Consider the following 19,263-nt stretch of genomic DNA (forward strand, 5'->3'; position numbering starts at 1 on the left):
CTACTACTAATAATAATAGTCATAATAATAATCATAATAACAACAATAATACAAGTTAATAATAATTAGTAGTCTGCTGAATAAATTAAGCAAGTCATCATTAACTAAACGTTTCATGCACTTTATAGAAAAACGTATTTCTCTGTTTCAGTGTGTTGAATTATCTGTACCCGAATAAAAACATGTTTATGCGAGTTTAGAATTTATCAGGCTGTTACTCCAATAATAATAACAACAATTAATTAATACTAATTCATATAATAATATTCGATTCAATAATAAAACAAACCCACGGTTCTCTCATGTTCCAAACAGAGAACAGTCTCAACTCTCAAGATAAACAGCAGAATAATGCTCCAATAAAACGTTTAAAAAACGCAGTGGAACCGCCAGACAGCGGGGAGCTCCGCTCTCTGAGGCCGGGGTTAGACCGCTCTGTCCCCGGTTCCCAGTGGAACCAGACAGGGGGAGCTCCACTCTCCCAGGCCGGGCTTAGGACCGCTCTGTCCCCGGTTCCCACGTCCTCTAACTCGGCCTAAATCAAACCTTTTTTTAACACCCATTAAAAACAAGACAGCTGGCCTTTGTACTGAGGCTGAATGCACTCTGACTCCCACACACATTCATGATTTATTTTAGGATAAATATATATATTTTCATCACATTAACATGTTGGTGTTGTGAAGGCTGTGATGTCATCGTGGGGATCATTTTACGCGTTACGTTTTGAACGTGGAAACCAACAAGCACAATTTTATATGGTTTAAAAAAGAGCAAGAGAGAAGAAGTGGGTGTTCATTGTTGGCACGTTGAAGAGAGAGAGAGAGAGAGAGAGAGAGAGAGGAGAGAGAGAGAGAGGAGAGAGAGAGAGAGAGAGAGAGAGAGAGAGAGAATTCTTGAGGGCGGTCCCTGTCAGACCATTTACAGGGAAGGAAAGATTGATCACCACTTCTTTTTTCCTCTCTCTCTCTCTCTCTCTCTCTCCTCTCTCTCTCTCTTTCTCTCTCTCTCTCTCTCTCTCTCTCTCTCTCTCTCTCTCTCCGGGGGCTACTTTGGGGTCTCCAAAAATATCCCCTCTCTCTCTCTCTCTCTTTCTCTCTCTCACCCTCTCAGATTCCTGACCGGGCCATAGCAGTAGCACGGTGGGGTGTTACTGTTTACATAAGAAGGCCTGTGTGAATTCAGCACCTCTGCTCAAATTATTGTCACCGATATCACTATATTAGATTTATTAATGTAGTTGAATATGTATTGTTGTCCATCTATGACACACACACACACACACACACACACACACACACACACACACACACACACACACACACACACACACACACACACACACACACACACACACACACACACGGGGTAAAAAAAAAAGAAATGTGAGCAACACGTGTGTGAATCCCGGCTGAGATGTACAGTTCGACCTCACATTGAACTCCCCTCCGTAGACAGTAGAGAGAGAGAGAGAGGAGAGAGAGAGAGAGGAGAGAGAGAGAGGAGAGAGAGAGAGAGAGAGAGATTTTTTCAGGTGACATTTGGTCTAGCAGGTAGTCATAGATTATGAAATAACCATTTTAATAATTATTAATGTGCACATGTAACACTGAAATCTATACAAGGGTCAATTTCTAGATCTATTAATTCCTCCCCCCCGTCAGAAATCAGAAATGAAAAAATGGACACACTTAGGTTCTTCTTAATCGCCATAACCTTTTATAATAAATAAAACTAATAATAATAAAACTAATAATAACCATGGCAAAAACCCTTTAGTGTCAACCTAACTTATAGCAATGTTGCAAATGGGTCCATTTGGTTCCATTTGCAACACTGTTATAGGAGTTATGAACACTGGATTATTTACAGTGTAAAAAATACAAACAAACAAAATGAAATAAAAAACTAAAGCTCTAATAGTCTAATATCTCCAGACAGCAGCATCCATGCCATGCGGGCAGTGTGTTGTAAAGTACAGTGATGAACTAACTTCTAGATGTTCTCTATGCAACATGTTGCTGTCTGTCTGTCTGTTCTGTCTGTCTGTCTGTCTGTCTGTCTGTCTGTCTGTCTGTCCTGTCACTGTGTGTCAGATGAATGTAAACACAGCGCTAGCAGGAGGAGGCCGCCATGTTGCACCGTTCCTCCGTTCACCTACTGCTGGAATCCCCGTCATGACATCACAGCCGTCCGCCGCTGCACGCACGGCATTTCTCTATTGTTTAAAACAAGAAAGGGAGCCTCTCCTCCTCGTGCGTTAATGCGCGCAACTGTTAACCCACCCACGCGTAAAAAGATGGAGAGCCATGGACACATGGCAAACGGGAGCTGAACCTGGGGGTTTAGGACATTAAAACACAGACCCCCCCCCCCTGGTAACACAATGGCCTCCTGTAAGCTTTCATATTTTGAGTTTTTTTTTTTTTTTTTCTTTTTGTGTTTTGAATAAATAATAATGCTGTTCTCCCAGCCACCGCCAGGCCCCATCCCAGCCGTCCATTGGCCGCTGTCCCCTCACGTGACCAGGAATTGGCTGCAATTTTCTTGCCATAGATGCTTCACTTTAGCCTCCCAGGCTCCCCATGCGACGCTAATATGAACCAATATTCACTATTATTATCTTATACAGCCTGCTAATAGACGCTGCAGCGGTCGGGGGGCCTTTATAAAACGGTCGCGAGTTTTTTTTATTTATTTATTTTATTTTTTATTTATTGTTTTATATGAGGGGCATCTGTGTGTGTTTTTTATTGTGTGTATGTGTGTGAGAGAGATGTGACTGTGTGTGTGTGTGTGTGTGTGTGTGTGTGTGTGTGTGTGTGTGTGTGTGTGTGTGTGTGTGTATGTGTGTGTGTGTGTGTGTGTGTGACTGTGTGTGTGCTGTGATTGTTGTATTGTGTGAGACATCTTTTATGTTTTTCTTTAAAGAGAGAGGGGGGCACGGATGGTGTTTTAAGGGGGCTCTGCGTGACTCTCGCCCCGTGTTTTGAGCTTTTGAACCCCGCTTCGCTCCGGAGGAGGAAAGCGATGAATTTTGAACTGGAGAGGGAGATCGGGTTTATCAACAGCCAGCCGTCCCTCGCCGAGTGCCTGACGTCCTACCCCTCGGTGCTGGAGTCATTTCAAACTTCATCAATCAAGGAGTCGACAGTAATTCCGCCTCCCTTCGAGAGCACCATCCCCCAGCCTGTGCAGCCCGTGCTCAGCCAGCCAGCCCAGAGCAGCCGGCAGGAGCCAGCAGCACAGCCGGAGAACCGCAGCCTCCAACGGCCTCCTCCAGCACCATGCACCGCACCGGGGGGCCGCACCAGCATCACTGCCCGGCCGGCCAGGGCCCTGCCCCGGCCGCGGGCGCGACCGCCGCCGGTCGCTGGCCACGAGTTCCCTGGATGAAGAGAAGAAGTCGGGGAAGAAGGGCGGCTCCAAGCCCGGCAGCAACGGCCCTGCGTGCGGCGGAGGATCCGGTCATCCCCAGCGGCTCGTCCTCCCCGTCGCCGGCCGCCTCGGGGTATGCCGCGGCGGGCATGGATTCCCCCACAGGTCGGTGCAGCAGGGATGGATGGATGGATGGATGGATGGAGGAGAGAATCAGGGGCGTGCGCGCTGCGCGTGCTTGGCTTTACATTTCTTTCATTTAATCTTATTCTGTCCTGCAACCTGCACGATATCACCTTTTTATGTGCCATTGATATCATGTTATTGTCCTCCCCTGTGTGTGTGTGTGTGTGTGTGTGTGTGTGTGTGTGTGTGTGTGTGTGTGTGTGTGTGTGTGTGACCACTGCATATGCTGCAGTGATTTCTGCACGAGCCGTCGCGGCGGCTCACATATCGTGCATGTAAATATACTCCACGCGCACGTCAAGCACACGCATTTTCTCCAGACAGTGTGGACATGTTCCAGTCTATATTTAACTGCGTGCACGTGGTGGTTGACTTTTATAAACGTGTATATTTTAGCAGCATAAGAAGCAGCAGCTTCAATCATTCTCAGCTTTCCGTGCGTAAACATCATCCATGTCTCCTCGTGCGTAACATCATCCATGTCTCCTCGTGCGTAAAGACGCACGGCGATAAAGCACGTTTGTGTGGATTTAATCTCTTCTCTCATCCAGCAGATAATATAGACAGCGGTGTGTGTGTGTGTGTGTGTGTGTGTGTGTGTGTGTGTGTGTGTGTGTGTGTGTGTGTGTGTGTGTGTGTGTGTGTGTGTGTGTGTGTCAGTGTGGGGGGGGGGGGGATCTACATGTCAGCCAGTCTGATTGCGCCGTGGTCGCGCCAGCAGCCAGAGACGTGCGCGTGGTGCGTGCGTGCATGGAGCTAGAATGATATATACTCATAACAGCAGCAGCAGCAGCAGCTAGCTGGTGGTGATGGGAGGATGGCCGCCATGTTGGATGGAGGTGTAGAATGGAGGAGGATGGATGGGGGGGGGGGGGGAGAGGAAGCAGGATGCAGGGACACACACACACACACACACACACACACACACACACACACACCACACACACACACACACACCACACACACACACACACACACACACACACACACACACACACACACACTCACTCAATAGGCATACGTTGCACCCTTATAAAAGCCTTATGAAAGCCTTATAAAAAGAGGTCTTGATGAAGGAGGAAGCCATTTTATGTCCTGCAGGAAGCCTCAGAGTGGAGATGAGATGCTCCAACAGGCTGCAGCAGCAGCAGCAGTACAGCTACAGCCACAGAGGCTGAGTTCTGTTGAAAGCTCGCTTTTTGATTCTTCTGCATGCATGGGGATTCTGGATTTTGTTGGTGTCTCCCCATTTCTGAGTGCATGTGCGCGCACGTGTGTGTGTGTGTGTGTGTGTGTGTGTGTGTGGTGTGTGTGTGTGTGTGTGTGTGTGTGTGTGTGTGTGTGTGTGTGTGCATGCGCGCGCGTGCGTGAGAGAGGTGTATTTCTACAGTATCCTTCACAATAATTCACCATCTCATGTCACACAACATTCTTAACAGCAGACTCGTCGCCTCCATTTTCTCCTCACTCCCATAATTTTTTTTCTCACCCTTTTCTTTTTTTCGGTGTCGTGCGTGTTCTCATGCATACGCACGCACACGCGCACGCAGCGGGTCGTCCCCAGCAGCAGCAGCGCACGCAGCACTAACAGGACGGGGAAATAACATGTTTGACATTTAGATAATCAGTCTTTATGTGTGGTTTTATGGGCCTCTAACGGAGCCAAGGAGGGAACAGTGTTAAAAGTTATGTTCTTGGCCCAGACTGTGACAGTGATGGGGGGGGGGGGGGGGGTGTGTTTAAATGATACTTTAAGGTTTATGTGTTTTCATTACTATTTTATTACTAATACAATAATAGTAGTGTGTGTGTGTGTGTGTGTGTGTGTGTGTGTGTGTGTGTGTGTGTGTGTGTGTGTGTGTGTGTGTGTGTGTGTGTGTGTGTGTGTGTGTCTGTGCGTGCATGTGCCACAAGCACCTCTCAAGGCAGGAGGGGAATGTATTTTCATACACAATAATAATACAATTCAATAAGACATTCATTCATTTTTCATTTTATTTTACAACGTTCTAAATGCAATTCCTGATAAACATGGCTATATATTGATATATATTTATTCATTTAGAGACTAGTATAAAATAACTATAGAGACTCAGTTGAATGTTTTCTCTAATAATCGCTCTCTCCGTGCTTCCAGACCCCCCAGCCTAGCGGGGCTGGACGGCGGGGTGTCCGATCCAGGAGGCTGAGGACGGCCTACACCAACACGCAGCTCCTGGAGCTGGAGAAGGAGTTCCACTTCAACAAGTACCTGTGCCGGCCTCGCAGGTAAAATATGAATAATAAGAAATATAATGATATGATATTATTATGTATTATATATTACATTAATATTATTTAATATAATGTTTTAGGGTGGAGATCGCCGCTCTGCTGGACCTGACGGAGCGCCAGGTCAAGGTGTGGTTCCAGAACCGGCGGATGAAACACAAGCGGCAGACGACGCACGGCGGCGGCGGCCGGGACGGCGGCGCGGGCAGCGGCCACGACTCTTCCTCCGCGGGGGAGCCGGGCTTGGGCTTCGAGCCGCTGGAGGGAGCGGACGCCTCGTCTCCTTACTCCAGCCAGCCGCTGGAGGCCTCGGGAACCACCGTGGGAGCGTCGCCCACGGCGGCCGCCGACTGCGAGGCGACTCCCACCGCCTACGTTCACAGCACTGACAGCGGGGACAATGCGCAGCCCACGCCGGAGGACGGAGGTCGGCCGGGCCGCCCAGAACCCCCGCTCCCACCGCTGTCATCTGGCCACAGATCCCCCTCCTCCAGCACCACGTTCACCCCGACGCCCACCTCTGATGACATTAATAACCGGCCGGCCCACGGAGCCCCGTCCGCGGCTAAACCTCCTCCTCATCTCCCCGCCTCTGAGCACTCATTCACGGAGCAGCAGCAGCAGCAGCAGCAGCAGCAGCGTGACTCCTCGTCCTCCAACTCGTCCTCAGCCTCCTCCAGCACAACCTCCGCTCTCTCCTCCTCCGGGGCTCAGGCTGCTGCTCAGGCCGCCGCTCAGGCTCCTCCCGCGGCCTCATCGTGCGCCTCCTCCTCGCTGTCCTCCTCCTCGTCGCTCCCAGAGCTGAGCTTCTTCTCCGGGGAGGCCGTGCTTTCTCCCAGCCTGCAGGAGAGCCTGGAGTCCCCGGTGGACTTTAGCGAGGAGGACTTCGATCTGTTCACCTCAACACTCTGCACCATAGACCTGCAGCACCTCAACTTCTAATTCATCTTTTATTATTATTATTATTAAATAAAACCTCCCCGATCAAAATAAACCCGACAATATAACGGGGGGAATGAAAACAATTCCACTCATGGAGGAGACGTTTTTTCACGGACAAAATGAAAGGAAACGGACGGCGTGGAAAGAAAGTCTCGGCAAACATTCCTCAAAAACATTTCTGATTGAAAGCTATTGTTTTGTTATTTTATTTTTTATTGTTTTATTCTAGCTGGATTCTTTTTATTTTATTTCAATTAATTAGTTTAAATCCTGAGCCGAGTTGAAGTCGGTCCAAATGTTTTTCCATTTTTTATTTTTTAACGGTAGATGTTTGGAGTTTGAATTCCCCGTCGAATTAACGTGGATTTATTCTGCTCCCTTTGTCCAAATGGTCAGGTATTTATTGACTTTATTTCGTCGCAGTATTAATCTTTTTATTTTATTTTATTTTAGTTTCATTTTATTTGTATTTGATCACAGTGTTTTGGTCGGAGCCGTTTTCGGCGGCGGATTTAAATCGACGATTGTTAAATGACTTCTCAGGAACTGTTTTAATGGCATCTATAATAATGATGATAGCTGGACTGATTTTAGACATTAAAAAAATGAAGAAGAAATGAAATGAAATATTTCTCTCTCTTAAAGGAGAAAACAACCCTTCTGGAGGGAAAAAAAGAGACCCGACTTTTAGACCAGTTAGTTTTATTTATTGAGATTCTTTAATAGTGAAAACAAAAAACGAAACAAAAAAAACAACAAAAAAAACATGAAATTATTTATTGTACATTATTTTCATAGTTGAAATAATAATAAAAAAACAGAAACATTTATAACTGTGATCTGGTGTGTTTTATTGAGATGTGGAAGGTAAATAAATGAGGATTGTAATGAGTGATGAATTAATGATGAGTTTTATCCTCGGTTGGCTGTAATGCGGTCGCTCTCTGATATCCTTAGTGGGTTTGGTTCAATGTTTGATAATTAAGGTTTCAATGCTTAGAATGAGATAAAACAACAATACAACAACATCCTTCTCACTGTGTTCACTGCTACATGTTTGTAAGTTCAGTACATTTTCACAATTTCACAATTTTAAAATATAGACAAATTATTCAATTATTTAAAGCACTTGGTTTTTATTTTAAAACATTATTATATTTAATAATTAGACGCATTAGCTACATTCTATTGTTATTATTCCCAATTATTATTAGTATGCACTTATTATTAATTGAACTATTACCAACGAGTTTAATCTTTGTTTCCCACTAATTGCAATGAGGAATAGGATTTTATTTTAAATCCATTAATTCTATTTACATTTCTTATCCTCTAATTATAGGCCATACAACCTCTAATTATTCTTTATATCCACATCCAAGCCGTGTTATAATACCAATAATTACAACTACTCAATAGTATGACTAAATAATGCTATCCACCGTCCAGACAGTGAGAACACCAAGCAGAGACTGAAGTGTTTACATTGTGATACATTGTGTTTACATTGTGATAACCCTGAAGAATTGAGGAGTTATCAGGAAAGAATTAGCTGTTTTCCTGCTCAGATAAAAACACACGCACACGAACACAGTTCAATTCAAATGAGCTTCATTGGCATGAGAAAAACATACGTTTACCAAAAGCAAGTGTTAAAATAAAAAATATAAAACATAAAATGGGGAATATAATACAGTTGGACGGGGTACAGCATTGTGTGTAAACAGAGCTATGTCACATTGTGCCATTTTATATTTATACAGGTTATAAAGCTTTTAGAACCATATAGCAGCATTTCTTTTTTTTAAATGGTATAAGAAAAATAAAAACTCAGGCGTTTAAAGGTAGGCTATAGCAGCTCTGTTTCATACTGTATGTGCAGTATAGGTCTAGAGATGTCAGTGCAGTCAATGGTTTGTAGTCCTTAGGTTGCCTGGTTCTCACACAGCGAGTTGTTAGCAGCAGCAGCAGCAGCAGCAGCAGCAGCATTCCTTGCTGTTAGCCTTTAGCTACCATTAGCTTTGGCTATGAGCTAGCAGCTATAGCTAGTTAGCATAGTTAGCCTAGCTTTGCCCCTGCAGAGTCAAAATGGCGTCGATGGAAGCACAATGCAGGACGGAACAATAAGAGGCCGAGGCAGCCATTACAGGCTCCCTGCCACACACTGTGTGTGTGTGTGTGTGTGTGTGTGTGTGTGTGTGTGTGTGTGTGTGTGTGTGTGTGTGTGTGTGTGTGCTGTTATGTAACCCTATAAAGATACAGTCACATTAAAAGGGAAGGGAAAAGAGGCAGCGGTTTATTTATTTATTGGAGGCTGCAGAAATACGACCACATGGTTTTATGTTAGATTTATGGAGTGAGGTCAGAGATGAGACACTTTTATGGTCTGATTATTGGACACATTACAATATATCCTCACAGCATGAAGATATATGATGATTATAATAATAATTATTATAACAATATAATTAACAATACATAGTTAATTATAAAAAACTATTCGTAATTACACAACAATATTAGTAATGTTACTAGTATTACTAACCAGTAAGACACCCTAAGGGAGAGAAGCGTCCAACTGGTTATGCGTTATTGCTCTATTACACTATTACACTTATTACACTATTACACTATTACACTTATTACACTATTACACTATTACACTTATTACACTATTACACTATTACACTATTACACTTATTACATTATTACACTATTACTGTATTACACTATTACACTATTACACTATTACTGTATTACACTTATTACACTATTACACTATTACACTTATTACACTATTACACTATTACACTTATTACACTATTACACTATTACACTTATTACTGTATTACACTTATTACATTATTACACTATTACACTATTACACTTATTACACTATTACACTTATTACACTATTACACTATTACACTTATTACACTATTACACTATTACTTATTACACTATTACACTTATTACACTATTACACTATTACACTTATTACACTATTACACTATTACACTTATTACATTATTACACTATTACTGTATTACACTATTACACTATTACTGTATTACACTTATTACATTATTACACTATTACACTTATTACACTATTACACTTATTACACTATTACACCATTACACTATTACACTTATTACACTATTACACTTATTACACTATTACACCATTACACTATTACACTATTACACTTATTACACTATTACACTATTACACTTATTACACTATTACACTATTACACTATTACACTTATTGGCCAATTACATTATTACACTATTACACTTATTGGCCAATTACATTATTACACTATTACACTATTACACTTATTGGCCTATTACACAATTACAAAAACCCTAACCCAATTACAAAATCAACAATACATAATGAATTATACAAATGAATTAGTAATTTCACTCTAATAAAAGGGGTTATGGATTATGGTTAGTGTTCACAGCAGTAGCTAGTGTCATACACAGTATGTAGCAGTGGTTCTCAAAGTGTGGTCCGGGGACCCCCAGGGGTCCTTGAGGGGGTCCCAGGGGGTCCCCAGCTAAGTTAAGTTAAACCACTTTAACCATATATAGCTTGCAGCTTGAGGGACGTGTGGCGTGATCTTGAGGGGTTTCAACTATTACTTTCAATGACTTTGAGTTGTACAGAATACATTGGAAAATAGCAGATCTACAAGCTCACAACACATCTTTTTTTTTTTTTTTTTTCTTATAATTTTTATCCCACAATTTTGTAACCCATTTTTTCACCCAGTGCTAATTGCCTATGTAATCCTGGGCTCTGCTCTCCCTCTGCCGCACCTGGGGAGACAACGGACTGACCTCATGCTTCCTTCTATGCATGAGGAGTCCAAGTTGCTTCTTTTCACCTGACAGTGGAGATTTCCCTGGTTTGGACGTAGCGCGTGGAAGGAACACGTTATTCCAACCAGTTCCTTTCCCCTCCATCAGGCGCCCCGACTGGCCAGGGGGAGGCATTATTGAGACCAGGATTACGTGCATGTTTTTGTGAGGGTATCAACCCTAGGAGACACGGGGAGAACATGCAAACTCCACACAGAAAGGCCCTATCGCCAACCCCACCTAGGGTGTGGGCGCTGATGACGCGGAGGAGGAACACGCCGCCAGCGCCCACAGCGTCCCCCGGCGGGAATCGAACCCAGGACCTTCTAGCTGTGAGGCGAAGCGCTAACCACTGCGCCACCGTGCCCCCACGGTAACACATCTTATCACAATACATTGTGGAGCTTGTGGATCTGCCATTTAGCAAAGAAATCTTGGAAATATTTGGAAGAATATGGAATATTTTGGAAACATAAAAAAAAAGAAACATGTGTGCTGAGGGTCCCTGTTGCATAATAACCACTTGATGTATAGAATCCAGGTGTGTGTGTGTGTGTGTGTGTGTGTGTGTGTGTGTGTGTGTGTGTGTGTGTGTGTGTGTGTGTGTGTGTGTGTGTGTGTGTGTGTGTGTGTGTTAGATTTAACTGTTTGTGTCACATGACATCCAGTGGGCCTCAGGTCATGTGATCTGTGTCAGTTGTACTAAAACTTTATCATGTTTTTCCAAGACCTCCAGATTATAATGTATTAATATGTATGTACACCTACTGTACAGACCCCCATCTGGAAACACTATGGTCCATTCAATTCATCGCCATCTTAATATTAATAAATATATAAATATAGCAACGAAAAACATCAAAATATCAAACATTATTTTTTTAAATTAACCCCAAATGTCCCTTTTCTGATTGGACAAGCTTCATGTGACATCACAACATATTATATAAATATAAAGGCATACTCAGACCCAGGGGATATAGCGGCCTCTAGAGGCACAGATGCTCTATTAACCCATTAACACCTGGAATGTTTTACTAAATAAAAATAGCAGATAGAGCTTGTAGATCTGCTATTTTTGAAAAATAGTGTCATTTTTTGCAAATCTTTGAATGTCTTTTTTAAAGTGAACATGTGTTACTCAAATATTTATTTATTTTCTCTGGAACAACATACATGTCATTTTGGGGGTCCTTGACATGAAAAAGTTTGAGAACCACTGATTTAGAAGAAGGATTTGGAAGACATTTACTGAATCGGATGAAAATATTCAGACTTGCACACATTTTCAAATAATAAAAAAAGAAATAGCAGCTCTAGTGCCGTGCTGAGCTTATCTGCTATTTTTCAACAGTTAAAGCATAAAGTAATGGTTAACATAATAATGTGTTCCAGCTCTTAATGTAAAAACAAACAAAACTAAAAAAAGGAAACTCAACAGGTCTAAAGTATACATTTTGTAAACAACAACACCTCGTTTCTTATTCCCATATGAGACAAAAAGACTTCACAAAGAAATAAGACAGGAGAATGAACCAAAATGCACATTTAGACTGTATTGTACTGAGAGAGTCAGACAGGTACAGTCAGTGGAGTCAGTTCAGCAAAAGCTAGGGTATGTCAAAGATGGGAGTCCTTGGTTAGTGTCTGCAGGACACCAGCTTTCCCCACCCAAGTCTTATCAACCAAATGGTCATTGTTTTTAGGGACAGGCTCCAGACAGTTGATACAGCAGGGAGAGGTTGTTCTTTCACAAGGCCCTCATCGTCCAGGCCTTGGTGTCAGACTTTGGTCAGTAAGTCATCAATATGAATTGATAAAAAGATGATATTAAACATAACAAAATATTACCTATCAGGGTCTTTAGGTGAGGAGGAGGAGGAGTAGAAGGAGGAGATGAGGAGGAGGAGATGAGGAGGAGGAGTAGAAGGAGGAGGAGAAGATGAGGAGGAGATGAGGAGGAGGAGTAGAAGGAGGAGATGAGGAGGAGGAGATGAGGAGGAGGAGTAGAAGGAGGAGGAGAAGATGAGGAGGAGGAGATGAGGAGGAGGAGATGAGGAGGAGGAGATGAGGAGGAGGTGTAACATTAGAAGTCAGAAGAAAGTTGTTCAGTCACCTTGATTTATTTATTAGATGTAATTAATGTGATGAGATTGAGATTGACAGGTGACAGGTGACATGGTCTGATGCTGACAGAGTAAAACATTAAAATAACTAACGAAGGTCAGGGGTCCTCAAAGAGGGTTCAGGGTCAGAGTTACAGACCTTTAAGGGTCCATTTGGTTCTATTTGTACACTCTCAGAGTTACAGAGCTGTAAGGGTCCATTTGGTTCCATTTGTACACTCTCAGAGTTACAGAGCTGTAAGGGTCCATTTGGTTCCATTTGTACACTCTTAGAGTTACAGACCTGTAAGGGCCCATTTGGTTCCATTTGTACACTCTCAGAGTTACAGAGCTGTAAGGGTCCATTTGGTTCCATTTGTACACTCTCAGAGTTACAGACCGGTAAGGATCCATTTGGAAAAAGAAAAGAAAAGAAAAGAAAAGAAAAGAAAAGAAAAGAAAAGAAAATTACTATTATATAACTGCACTAGTAAGACGCCTCAGGGCGACAAGCGACCTCGCCCGTGGCCATCTGGCCAGTGATGTATATCGGACCAGTGGACCCCTGGTACCCATATATGGAGATCCATGTACTGTATATGGAGATATGCTGTGAGAGCCCAAACATGCTCAGTTATGTGAAAGTCCTATGACGTCTATGACATCTGAAATCATACATACAATCCCTTTTATGCCCATACATGGTTATCCCTGTCCGTAGAATCAGCCACACATATGGGCTGTCTTGGCCATCTGTCTTGGCCATATGGATTCTGTTAGTGTGGTATGTGGCCGATGTGGCCTCCATATATGGGCATTCCCATATGAAGTCCTGTTATGGGCTTAATATTGATGATGTCTCCATATATGGGCATAAAAGGGATTTGGTTAGTGTCGTTCCCCTGACATCACAATGAAGCCAGAGTGTGATGTCAGAGCAGCAAACCCATAGAATGTACACATCCATACGGAGTCATGATGTGCCGTTTCACACAGGGGCGTAGGCAGCGGTAGGCGAACGAGGCGACCGCCTACCAACTGAGAAATGATCTGGCAAAAAAAAAAAAAAAAAATCTCCCAAAAAAAAAAAAAAAAAAAAAGTCTCTTATTTCCATTGTGTAAAGGCCTGACTGGGCAGTAGGCCTACAGTGTGGAGAGGACCATAGGCCTATAGAATGTCGCTCAACCAGTTCTATTCATTGACTAGTAGGCGGCCTGGCCATTGAGAAAGTGTTACCCTTTTAGAGATATGTAAATTTGGGCTGCCGGGCTATTTAACTCAAGTCGCAACAACAGAGACAATAACACACTGAACAAAGTCCATTCTGCTTTCCTCCTACCTGTAGGATATCCTCTGTTCCAAATGAATAAAGTCCTTAATGTAGTAGGTAAACAGCTTCCAAACACAATACGTGATCATTGTGTTGTTTAAATCCAGCACTGCTGGATTAAGAATTGACATCTTGTTGTCTCTCCAGCTGTAGCATATTAAAACTCATTAAGCAAGCCTCTTCCATAAATGTAAGGCCCATTCCCACTGGGCCAGATAACAGATAAAAAATATATCTATATCTACCACAGATAAAAGTATCTGTGGCAAATATCTGTGCATGGTAGATATATATATTTTTTATCTGTATCTACCATCCACTTTGAATGGAAAAATATCTAAAGAAAGAGTTTTTTTTTTTATCTGTTGTCTGGCCCAGTGGGAATGGGCCTTAAATAAAAAATAAAATGTATTTCCTTAAAGGAGTAGTTCACTCTCAAAATTATCGATATTTTCAAGCTCAAGCCCCGCCGCATGTTGTTGTGAGCCATGTATTTTAAGGGACACAAGTTTACTTTGAACTAATTTAGCTAGTGTTGTAATCACAAGTTGAAATAGGCCTATGTCACTTTTTGGGAGCAATGTTCGCCTTGTTTGTAATGCTCCATACTGTGCTTTTTGAAAATAACTAGCCCTTACACTGAATATACTGGAATAGTGTTTTAATTATAACCTTCAACTGCTTCAACTGGTTCAACTGCTGCTGAACCACATCAGGGGTTCAGCAGCAGTTACAAGCTTATGGGCTTATAGATCTGCTATTGTTTTGCTGTACTAATGTTCCCACCAGAATAGTAATGCTAGGTAGGGTTCAAGGGTTTTTAGAGAAAAGAAAAGATGAGTGTTAAAATGTTTTCATTTACTGCTTTCTATCTGCTTTCTATTTGAATGCTTTTGATTACAGTTGTTGGGGGCATGCATACAAGTGGCTAGTACAAGTGGTATTTTTTTTAGATAGAATAATCCCATTACCAAGATGCACCACAATCCTTTATGTGCAGAGCAGGCTAGTATTGTTACTGTAAATAGAAAAAACGAAATTGCCAGCTTATTGTGTATGCAGCATGCAGCATGCAGCATGCATACAGCATACAGGCTCCATGCATGCAGAGGAGGTCTATGTTGATTAGAGGTGTGGTGTTCTCCCCTTCTTATCTCACATTAACTACTTTCATTGGCTGAGATCCAAAACACACGCACGCACGCACGCACGCACGCACGCACGCACGCACGCACGCACGCACGCACGCACACACACACACACACACACACACACACACACACACACACACACACACACACACACAGTCTGGATCTTTGTTTATCTGTTTCTCGTCTCAATCTTTCTCATGACCAGCCTGTTTGTTCTGGACAGGGAGAGAGAGAGAGAGAGAGAGAGAGAGAGAGAGAGAGAGAGAGAGAGAGAGAGAGAGAGAGAGAGAGAGAGAAAGAGAGAGAGAGAGAGAGAGAGAGAGAGAGAGAGAGAGAGGCAGACAGTACAAGCAAGAGCATGTAGGGTCTTCAACAGGGGGTCAGGGACCCCTAGGGGGTCCTCAGAGATACTGCAAGGGGCCACCAAATCTTTATGTGATAGAAACGTAATGTCTTTATCTTACATGGCTATTCAGGTGAAGTGAACATTTAGAGCTTGTAGATCGGCTATTTTCAGCTAAAGGGTTTGGTGTACAGGGAAAAAAGAGCAGGCCAAGTACAGAGCCAAAGGTCAAGTTTACAAAGTATTGAGGGTTTAAGTGGTTAAATGTCTGAAATATTTGTTCCCCCCTACAACATGATCATCAGGTAATTATGATTATACTCGGAGTAAAATTATATTTTTAAAAAAGTGAACAGAAAGGGTTAAAATTACTTTTTATGTGGCCACACCCACCTGTTCAAGTTTCCTGAGTTTATTTGATCAAAAAACAATCCAAAACTGGATCGCCGATCCATGTGAAGGACCCCCCAAAATGATATGTATTTGGCCACGGACCCCATCTCAAAATATGTAGTTACAGGGACCCCCCCAGAAGTAAAATGAGTTACAAAGGTTCGCTTAAAAAAATACATAGCTGCGCTGTGAACTTATATATCTGCTATTTTTCAATAGCCAAAGCAGGGGTCTTCAACGTTTTCAGGCCAAGGACCCCTTAGCTGAGAGAGAGATGAAGCAGGGACCCCTTAGCTGAGAGAGAGATGAAGCAGGGACCCCCACTACATATCGTATCAAATTGTGTTGCAGATGTTCATAGATTTCTTATGCAGCTTAGACTTGTTTGACAGCACAGTATCATCTGTGTAGGTTGGATTAATGTGTGTTTGTACGTACATTTAACCACTTGAACTGTCAATACTACTGTCTGCTCTTCCTTTCCCTCAACACCAATCCTCTGTGCCAAAAAAATAGCCGATCTACAAGCTCACAAGCTTGTAGATCTGCTATTTTTGGCTAATGTTCCACTCAGAATAGGTATGCTAGGGTTCCAGTGGTTAATGTAAAAAAACATGATCCTCACACAAAGATTTGGCGGCCCCCCTGAAGTAACTCTGAGGACCCCCTAGGGGTCCCGGACCCCTGGTTGAAGACATCTGAGCTAAAGTATAAAACAACGAAGGCCCCTCCATCTTGGGCCCTGGCAATACGCACGCACGCACGCACGCACGCACGTCGCACGCACGCACGCACGCACGCACGCACGTACACATGCACGCACGCACACCCTCTCTCTCATGGTATCACATTCCATGTTTTTCAGAAAACACCGTCTATTCCGGGAATAAAGTGATGGTACTTCCTGGTTCTATAGTGGTCACGTGACGCGTCTGAAAGCTCTGAGCGCGCTCACTGAGTGCTGTATCCGATGACAGGACGCTTAGGGAGAGAGAGAGAGAGAGAGAGAGAGAGAGAGAGAGAGAGAGAGAGAGAGAGAGAGAGAGACACAGAGAGAGACTTTATCGGTGTGAGGATATGAGTTGTCATAGGGCCAGAATGTTAGTTCACACACACACACACACACACACACACACACACACACACACACACACACACACACACACACACACACACACACACACACACACACACACACACACACACACACACACACACACACACATACACACAGTGGGTGTGGAGTTGTCTGTCTGTCTGTCCACAATCTGGACATTTTTAAAGAAACAAGTTTTCATGAGGACATACAGAGACAGTGTGTAGTTGTGTTTGTTGTTGTGTAGTTGTGTTTCATTGTTGTTCTAAACAACAACATCCATGAGGATGTGAGACGAGCCCATCACCAGCCCAGGGATTGGAACCATCAACCATTAGATGTTCGTGTGTAACAACCACAACCACACCACACATCAGAGCTACAACCAACACAAACACAAACAATTCCATAAGAGCAATAACTAATTCTTTTTTTTTTCTTTTTACTTTTTATTGACATAAATCACATTACAGACAAGGCGAAACAATACAAGTGACATTACAAACAAACAAACAAACACAGCAGACATCACAAAACTACATTACAACAATAGTAAGACAGCGTGCAGTACAGTATGTTAAGAGGACAGACCCTAGGAGCTGGTACATTATGTTTATGGTTCAGTACAGTATGTAGAGGACACCCTAGGAGCTGGTACATTATGTTTATGGTTCAGTACAGTATGTAGAGGACACCCTAGGAGCTGGTACATTATGTTTATGGTTCAGTACAGTATGTTAAGAGGACAGACCCTAGGAGCTGGTACATTATGTTTATGGTGCAGTACAGTATGTTAAGAGGACAGACCCTAGGAGCTGGTACATTATGTTTATGGTTCAAGTCCAGGCAGGTTGTTGACAAAGTCTATAAATGGATCCCATGTATTATGGAATCTCCCTATGGGGCCATTGAGTGCTCCTGATTTTCTTCACCTTGATATTCTGCATAACATCTATGATCCACTGTTGATGTGATGGAGGTGTTTCATCTTTCCATTTGAATAGAATAATGCGCCTAGCCAACAGTGATGTGAATGCGACAACTCTCTGTATATGTGCAGGGGGCCTCACGCCACCCCTGTCAGGGAATATACCAAAGTGATCATTGGCGATGGTATAATATTATTACAGCCATAGGCCCTAGAGATAGTATCAAAGAGTGATGACCAGAAATTAACAAGTGTAGGACAGGACCAAAACATGTGGAGGATGGTTGCTGGGGTCTCCTTGCACCTGTCACATATAGGGTTCAGATTTGGAAATATTTTTGCAAGTTTGGCTTGCGAAAGATGAAGCCGATGTATTACTTTAAACTGTATTAGTGAATGTCTTGAGCATATAGACGAGGAGTGGACCCTGGACAGGGCCATATCCCATTCCTCGTCTGATATTGGAGCCCCCAGTTCATCTTCCCAATGTCTTCTGATATGTTGTGTAGAGGGATAGCAACTTTCCATAATTTCATTGTAAATCATTGACACTCTTCCCCTTTTTGATAGGTTAACAAATAATAAAGAGTCCAAGCAAGTTAGTGTTGGAATATGTGGGAAATTGGCAAAACTTCTGCGTGCAAAATCTCTGATTTGTAAGTAACGAAAAGAATCAGTACCCGTAAGTCCAAATGTTTGGGAAAGTTGTTCAAAACTAGCAAAAGTGTTGTCAATATAAAGATCCCACATACTCTGTATACCTTTGTCATGCCAGATTTGAAACCCCTTGTCTATTAAAGATGGCTGGAAGAGATGGTTATTTATTGTAGGTGAGTGAATAGAGATATTCTGAATATCCAGGCTTTTTTTAAACTGTTTCACAATTTGTAGTGATTGAGACACAATTATATTTGAATTAATTTTAACTGGTGATGGTACAGGTGCACATAGTAAAGCAGAGAGCGAATGAGGTTTGCTCGTAGTTGTTTCAATCTGAAGCCATGCCGGAACCATACCATTCCAATGTTTGAGCCATAGGGAGATGGCATTAAAATCTGCAGCCCAGTAGTATGCTTGTAAGTTTGGAAGGGAGAGACCCCCCAGGTGTTTTGGTCGTTCCATAAATTCCTTTCTTATGCGCACCTGTTTATTATTCCAAATAAATGCAGAGATCATCTGATTGTATGTTTTGAAAAATGATTGTGGAATAAAGATAGGTATTGCTTGGAACAGGTATAGAAATGTTGGTATTATGTTCATCTTTACT

General features: G+C 42.7%; 1 pseudogene across 1 annotated transcript; it reads left to right on the top strand.

The window, feature by feature from the left end:
* The first annotated feature begins 3,030 nt into the window (after window positions 1–3,030).
* LOC308283531 (homeobox protein Hox-B2a-like) lies at window positions 3,031–7,120 on the top strand (annotated as a pseudogene). Its single transcript has 3 exons — window positions 3,031–3,547; window positions 5,702–5,832; window positions 5,919–7,120. The product of its transcript is annotated as a homeobox protein Hox-B2a-like (transcript).
* Window positions 7,121–19,263: the final 12,143 nt, after the last annotated feature.

Source organism: Nannobrachium achirus, assembly GCF_963921795.1.
Source record: "Nannobrachium achirus genome assembly, chromosome: 4".
Classification (NCBI taxonomy): domain Eukaryota; kingdom Metazoa; phylum Chordata; class Actinopteri; order Myctophiformes; family Myctophidae; genus Nannobrachium; species Nannobrachium achirus.